Source organism: Canis lupus, chromosome 6 (genome assembly GCF_048164855.1).
Source record: "Canis lupus baileyi chromosome 6, mCanLup2.hap1, whole genome shotgun sequence".
In the NCBI taxonomy this organism is placed as follows: domain Eukaryota; kingdom Metazoa; phylum Chordata; class Mammalia; order Carnivora; family Canidae; genus Canis; species Canis lupus.
The window spans coordinates 43,290,841-43,298,418 of NC_132843.1; the positions used below are offsets into that span (position 1 = coordinate 43,290,841).

Below are 7,578 nucleotides of genomic sequence, written 5' to 3' on the forward strand. Positions count from 1 at the left end.
ATTAAACTGGTGCCAGCATTGGGGAAAAGGAATTGGTGACCTTTGCATATCGCTCCAGGGACTTGCTAAGAACTTCAGGAGCCAGGATCCTGCAAAGCCGGGGATCCAAGGAAAGTCTGCACCTTGTTTGGATTCTGAGCGTCAAGGAGGGTTGTCTTGGAGAACCTGGAGATGAGGTGGGCGGATGGGTGCCTTGAGTTCCCGACTGCCAAATGCATCTCACCTGGGCTTGTGGAGACGGGGCCAAGGACTGCCAGGCTCTGAGATTCAGCTCCAGGGAAAGAGAGTGTCTGGGGTGAGCAGGAGAGGGAACAGTGTTTGGCTTTTCTTGAGGGGGCCAGAGGCTGGCCAAGAATGCCCATCAGAAAAGCTATGCAGTGGCTGCAGGACTGGGAAGGGATAGGGATCCTTGCTCCTGGGTGAACTGGGTGGGGATCAAGGAGTTCCTGGTTGGGAAAGGTGGCCCTGGGTCTCCTGGGCTTACTGCATATACCAAGTGGTGGGTTGGGCCCTGAGCTGGAGACCTTCTATAAAGAATCTTCTGTAAATGAAGATGTGTTTGGGAAAACAAGTGTTAAGTAGAAGTAGTGGAGGTGCCTGGGTGGCTCAGTTGGTTGAGCATCTGCCTTCAGTTCAGGTCGTGATCTCAGGGTCCTGGGATCGAGTGGGGCTCCCAGCTCAGCGGGGAGTCTGCTTCTCCCTCTGCCTCTGCTGCTCCCCCTGCTCATGCTCTCTCTCTGTCAAATAAATAAATAGCCTTTTAAAAAAAGAAGTTATTGTTCAGATGAAATTCGCTGTAGCCACATCTGCAATGATTGCAATTTATTACAACCTTGTCAGCAAAGCACAATTTTACATGGACCACTGATTCTTGTATCACGATGGGTGGTAATCTTGGTTACTATCAGAATTCTACTTGAACTTCTAACTTGTAGGGTCAGGCCCAGGCCAAACCCTCTCTGGGGTTAAACTTCTGACTATAATGAATAAAGCACGTGGGCCGTTAAGGAGGGGAGGCTGTGCCCAAGATGTCATTCTAGCTTTCCTCTCAAAAGGGCTCCCTGTGAGGGACTGGTTTTCCCCTAAGTATAACTGGCTTATCAGTTAGTGTCCTCATGTGCCCCCTCCCCCAATTAAAACACAACTGTTAAAATAAATTTCTTGGGAAATTATTCTGCTCAAGGGATGTTGGAAGAGTTCTGATCACATACATATCTTCATTATTAATTATTAATCATTAATTATTGGCAAGGTCTTCACTTTTACCCTTTTAGAGATTTTGGATTAGGGTGTTTTCCCCTCAGGCCAAAGGAATAAAAATATTGAAGGGTGGATTTAGGCATTTGTAATCCAAAAACCTCTCCTGGGGGAAAAAAAAAACAACCTCTTCTTAAAATATTTTGTAAGGAAAAAAAAAATCTTCCTGGGATTAGCATTCTTTCAGTGATGCCATATATAAAACCACTACTGTGCTTGCCCCCTGTGAGATCCAAGAGAACACAAAGCATTCCCTGGAGGCTGTGGGATCCTTTTGAGCTGTGGGTTTGATTTTATAGTAGCTAAAACTGCCTTCCTGCATGTCCATGAACTATTTGTTACCCCTTCTTTAAATGCTTTTTAACTCTCAAAAGCCTCCGTGCAACATTTAATTTTCTGGTCAAGGCTCTGTGTTCAGGGTTTCCAGAGCATTCTTAGGAGCGAAGGCACAGTGTGAAGTCTCATTCCCAGAGACACTCACATAATACATCGGGTTTCCAAAGTGCTTATAAATTGTTGGTGGCTCCAAAACACCTAGGATGAATCCCGACAGCCTGGGGGGTGGGGGGGATGATGACTTCAGGTGAAGCGGCCCTCATCTCTCTTACCCCTAACCGTGTCTCCTGAGCACGAGCTCCTGGGAGCAGAGGCGTAAGGAGGCTCGGCTCCCATCTGGGTGCCTCATCCACGAGAGCTCTCAGGCCCAGAAGTCAGGAACACCTCAGGCACTGTTCCCCAAACCGGATGTGGGGACTCCCTACCCCCCAGGGAAAGCAGCCCTGAAAGACGCTTCCAGCAGTTTCCTCACCGATGTCTGAGAACAGTGTGCCAGTGACCCGCGCCTCGCCCAGAGAGGCCTTTCTGCAGCCACAGAAACCCATGTAGAGCTTTCCCCTCTCTGGTGACCAGGGTCTCTCTCCTCAGCCACTCCAAGCATAAAGAGGACCAGCTGCTCTGGGCTGGCGGTGATGCTCTGCAGCTGTAATGAGGTGAGCTCCAACACCTAGTCTGAGCAATTCTGTTGGTTGGAAAAGCTGAACACTTCACCTTCCAGCTGCTAAAATTGACAGGCTTCTGATGACCATGCCGTGAGGCGAGGTGGCAACCAGAGTCCTTAACTGCAAAGAAAAAAATCCACACTGCAAGGGTTAAGGAGCAAACCTATTAATCAAAGGACACCTTGTGGCTTGCAGAATCTTCCGGAAGGCCAGAAAATCAGGCCGGGAGACCCTACAGTGGGGAACAGCACCCAGATCATCTTCCCACCACTGGTGAGTGCAAGTGCCATTGGCACTTCAGAGACTCAGAGGGGACCCTGCCAGGAGAGCTCAGGGATTGCCCCCCTGAACCTAGGAGAGAATGCCTCCAGAGGCTTTCTCACCAAGATGCGTCTGATTGTTGGGCCCAGGTTACATGCTCATGTCCTAGCTGCAAGGGATCTTGGGAAATGTAGTTCTGGCTTTAAGGTGTCTCAAACTAGGGAAGGTTTTTCTAGAAAGGTCGCTAAACATTCTTCACAGTCCCTCATTTTAGTCACTGTGGCCTGGAAATAGACATTACATATATTATTCATTTATTATATATCCATGTGTTATTGGATATAATTCATTCCTTCAGTCATTTGAAATCTCTGTTGTTTCTTATTGCAGCTGTAGCAACCAATCACAAACACAGTGGATTAAAACAACACACGTTTATTATCTTATATTTCTGGAGGTCGGAGTTTTGAAATCAGTGTTGCTGGGATAAAATCCAGGGTTAGCAGGCTGGTGTTTCTCCCAGAGGCCCTAGGGGAGACTCTGTCTCCCCATCTTTGCCAGCTTCCAAAGACCACCCACTCTCCTTGGCACAGGGCGCCCCTCTCACTTCACTCTATCCTCTGGCCACCACGGTATGTCTCCTACCACCCTGGTCCTTCTTGTCCTGCCTCTAGTGACTCTTGTGATTCCATCAGCCCCACCCAGATTATCTCCCCACCTCAAAGTCCGTAATGTAATCATATCTGCAAAGTCCTTTTATACCAGGTTAGGTAAGTAGTTATAGGTTTGGGGGTTGTTCATCACCCTACCAAATCCTACGAGGCCAGCAGGCTGTCCACCAAAAGACCTTTGGGAGCAGAGTGAATTTCCTCTGGTTGGGGATCCAGTGTCCATCCATGCCGTGCCACAGAACCAATCAGATTTGGAGATTGTGGCTCAGGACCATCAGACACCCAGGACATTGTTGAATGTTCTTTATTCATTCATAGCTGGCCCTATTCCTTTGCAGGGGGTGTCAGGAGGTCCGCCTGGTTTCTGAATGTCTGGGTTCCAAGAGAAGGCTGTTTGGTGAACATGAACTCAAGCAACCAGTGGTGGATCCCTATTGCCATCCCACAGACCAAGCCATCTCACCTGGACCATCCTGACAGCCTCCTAATGGCCCTTCCTTGTCCCTGGTCCTGGTCCCCTTGCACTGAGTACTCCTCCTTGCAGCCAGACTGTTCTTTTCCAGATAAAATCTGATCACACTGCTCCCTTGTTTAAAGCACTTGAGGTACAATTAGAGTTAGGATAGAGCCTGTGTGAGTCCAGATCCTCCCAGAAGCAGACATCAGGTTAGGATTAAACATGCAAGGGTCTTCTTTAGGAAAACATTTGTGAATCAGGAGAGGGAGCTGGGGGAGGCTGGGAGAGCCATTGGGGCAAGAGAGGGGGAGGATACAAATGTCCTGTACTGCTGTGTGGCACCAGGAAGGCTCAGCAAAGCCACTGCATGGTCCTTAAGCCAAGCAGGTGCCTGAGCAGCCCCAGCTCCTGGGACTGAGCATGCCCCAGCCCCAATATCTCCCTCCCACCCCCCAAACACTCAGTCACAGCCTGGGGGCAGCCGGGGAGGCCACTTCCAGAGGGACTTAGACTATTGCAGCTTTTGCTCCCTGGGGTCAGAGGTCTGCATGGTGCCACCGTCTCATCTTGGCCACAGCCCACCTCCTCAGCTCACACGCCCTGCTCTCCACACGAAGGATGAAGGATGTCCTCTTCCCTGCATCCAAGTCTGCAAATGTGGTTTGCTCTGCCTGGATTACCCATCATTACCCTACCCCCACATCCCCTTTGCCTTCACCTAATGAACCAGGGTCTCAGCTGGAACACCCCCATTCCTCTACCCTGTGTGCCCATCACCTTGGTGCTCCTTCCCCATTCATTCAACTGTCGATTTAATACCCGACTGGTTCTTTACACTGGATCTCAGCAGAGCCAGAACCATGATGGTCCTATTCACTGCCATATCCCCCAAATCTGGCATATACCAGGGGGGCTCCCTAAAGTTATGGTTGTCGAGTTAGCAAGGTCACCCGAAAGGCAGCATGCCTCCTGAGAGGACCTGCTGTGTACAAAGAAAGAACATCACATTTGGGAGAGTGGTCACCCACTGAGGCCCAGGAAAGGGAGACACAGGGAGGACAAATGTGACAGAGCCCATCCAGGCATCATTGTTCGACTGAGCCCAACATCGTGAGCACCTAATATGTGCCATTGAGCACCTACAATGTGCCAGATGCTGGTAATCAAAGTGTGGAACCCCCTGAAGCCTAATGAGGGGATTATAGTCAGTCCAGCTGCTAGAAATCTGGACTCCTGTAGCAGCTGTATGCTTACTTGTGGTAAAGGTGATGTTCAGAATATTTAACTGATATGACAGAGACACCAACCAAAATGGACTCCAGTCATTAATAACCGATACAGTTATGAAGGGCATTTCAGGTGAATGTCTGCTCTGACCAATACAAGCAGAGACCCCTGCTGAGTACAGTGGATCACACTTCCCACCGAGCTTGTTATGAGCCATGGCCACCCAGGAAAGGCCCCTGCCCCAGCCCCTGCCCCTGCCCCTGCCCCTGCCTGGTGAGTTGATTGGGCTGATGGAAGCATCCGATCTTATTTCTCACTGTAAGTGATGGCTTCGTGCGTTGGTTTCTTGTGAGCATCTGTGACTCCCAGTGCCAATGGAGCCATGGACAAGATAGTTTCCCAGCAGGCAAGGCCACAGTCTGAGACCTGAGCCCCAGTGGTCCGCCTTGTCTAGGGCCAGGCCACCTCAGGAGCCCCCTTCCCTGCGACCCGGGCCTGTGTGTGCTGCGTGGTCACTGTCGTTGATGGCTGCCCTTGGTGCTTCTGAGCTGATGCTTGACTGGGGGCCGTTGGAGGGACCTCTCCGAAGACTGGTCCAGGAGCGTCTTCCAAGAGATTGCCTCTTGACATTGGGGTCATATGGGGGCTTCAGGACCGGGTCATTACAAGCTGGCGACAGATTTAACCCAAGATCTCAATACCAGATCCAGTGAAGATCATTAGGGGCTGCTGACCAGGGAGGGGCTCAGGACTTAGTACAGGATAAAGCAAGGGAGAGCTGAAAGCCAGAAGTAGCAGGGACTGGGCATCCCTGTGTGTGTCCTGAAGGTGGAGCCCTCTGTGCTGCTGGGCATCTCAAACACACCATTTGTATCAGACTAACAGGGGCCTAAAGTCCCCCTCCCAATTACTTGTGGCTTGTGCATCCAGTTCTCCAAAGTGGGTTTTTGTCCTGCAGCAATCACCACTGGCTCTCCCCGACCTGGCTGGGGTAGCCACGGATTCTCAAGCATGTTGACATCCGCTTTCACCAAACACCAGCAGAGCAGGAGGCACCACGCAAAGCCTAAAAGTGAGCTGCAGTCCAACAGCTGGGCTGAGTTCCAAGAACTGTCACACCTGTCAGAGTACCGCAGCGTGTGCGTGTGCGGGCATGTGGGGGTGCGGGTGTGTGCGTGCAAGCATGTGTGTGCAGATGTGTACCTGAGTTCGTGGCTGGAGTTGAGGGAAGCCCTGACATTCAGGAGGGGGAGGCACAGGCCAGATTCTCATCACAGGGCTTCTGTCCCAGGAGGGCAGGTTTCTTCCAAGAGCTCCGTGAAATAAAGGACAGCAGTTTAAAAGGCTGCTAGGCCCAAGGGAGTCACAAAGCATCAGGGGTAGGAGGTAGAGCAAGGCGCCTGGAGGGCTCAGTCAGGTGAGCATCTGACCCTTGGTTTCGGCTCAGGTCTGATCTCAGGGTTGTGAGATCTTGTGAGATCGAGTCCTGCATGTGGCTCTAGGCAGACTCTGCTTGAGATTCTTTCTCCCTCTCCCTCTGCCCCTCTCACTCATTCTCCCTCCCTCTCTGTCTCTCAAATCAATAAATAAATCTTAAAAAAAAAAAAAAAAGTAGGAGGCTGAGGGTCCTGAGTGGGAAGCAGAATTGAAGTGGGGCTTCTGGGAGACCCCACATTCCAGACCTGAGGTGAGGCCTGCTGGGGAGCCCAAGCATTACACAAGAGACTTGGTCTCTTACTGAAATATTAAAATGTGAGAAATCCCTGCATGGGTCTTTCCCTCCTGGAATACAGAATTTACATTTGAACTCTCAGGATGAAGCGAATGGCACCGCAGCATCGAGTCCAGCGGAAAGTTTCTCAAAGGATTATCTGCCTGAGAATCAAATGAGGTGTTTGCCAAAAAAGCAGATTCTTGGGCCACACCCTGTACCTATTGGGTTGGAACCTCCGAGGGTGGGGCCAGAATATCTGCTCTTTTAACTGGTGGCTCTGAAAGCTTATGTGGTCCAAGTGCCACCAGGAGGCTGTGTGATCAAGTGATGGGGAAGGGGGGCGCCTTCCTGTGCCTCTCACACCACCTTCGGCTTTTAGGAAGTAGCACAGAGGGAGGCAGAGCTCATGAAGGTGCTTTCCTTCAGACCTTGCCGTTTTTTATTTCAAAATTGTACTTTGATTTTGGGAACTCACAATTCGAGGCTAAAGGTACACCTCTCTTCAGCCACGGGCCTTGGGTGGCCGGGGGAGTGTGGTCTGTTTACTCACCCTCGCAGCCGGTTCCCCCAGAGAGGGTCAGTGCCAAGGTCCCTGAGAGCGATGTGTGTTCCCTGACTCAGTGAAACTTCTGGGCCTGAAGGCCCAAGGCCCACTTAAAGGCCTAAAAAATAGACTCCAGAGGCCGGGCTCAACCTGCAAGAGTGAGAGGCCTGCCTCCCTGGGTTGCCAAAGAAGGATCTAGACAAAGGAGCCGGCTGCCCTCTAGTGGGAGGGAAGCTGCTTCCCCGCTGGGCTCAGGGACTAAGGTGCAGGAACCCAGGTGGACAGGCGTGGGAAGAGTTGAAAAACCCAGGGGGGCAGCCCTGGTGACCCAGCAGTTTAGCGCCGCCTTGAGCTCAGGGTGTGATCCTGGAGACCCTGGATGGAGTCCTTACATGGGGCTCCCTGCATGGAGCCTGCTTCTCCCTCTGCCTGTGTCTCTTCTCTCTCTC

General features: G+C 51.3%; 1 long non-coding RNA gene across 1 annotated transcript; it reads left to right on the forward strand.

Annotated features, from left to right (window-relative positions):
• On the forward strand, window positions 1-3,761 carry LOC140634707 (uncharacterized). The gene is made up of 3 exons (XR_012032097.1): window positions 1-176; window positions 2,451-2,528; window positions 3,526-3,761. It is a non-coding gene; the product is annotated as an uncharacterized lncRNA (long non-coding RNA).
• Window positions 3,762-7,578: the final 3,817 nt, after the last annotated feature.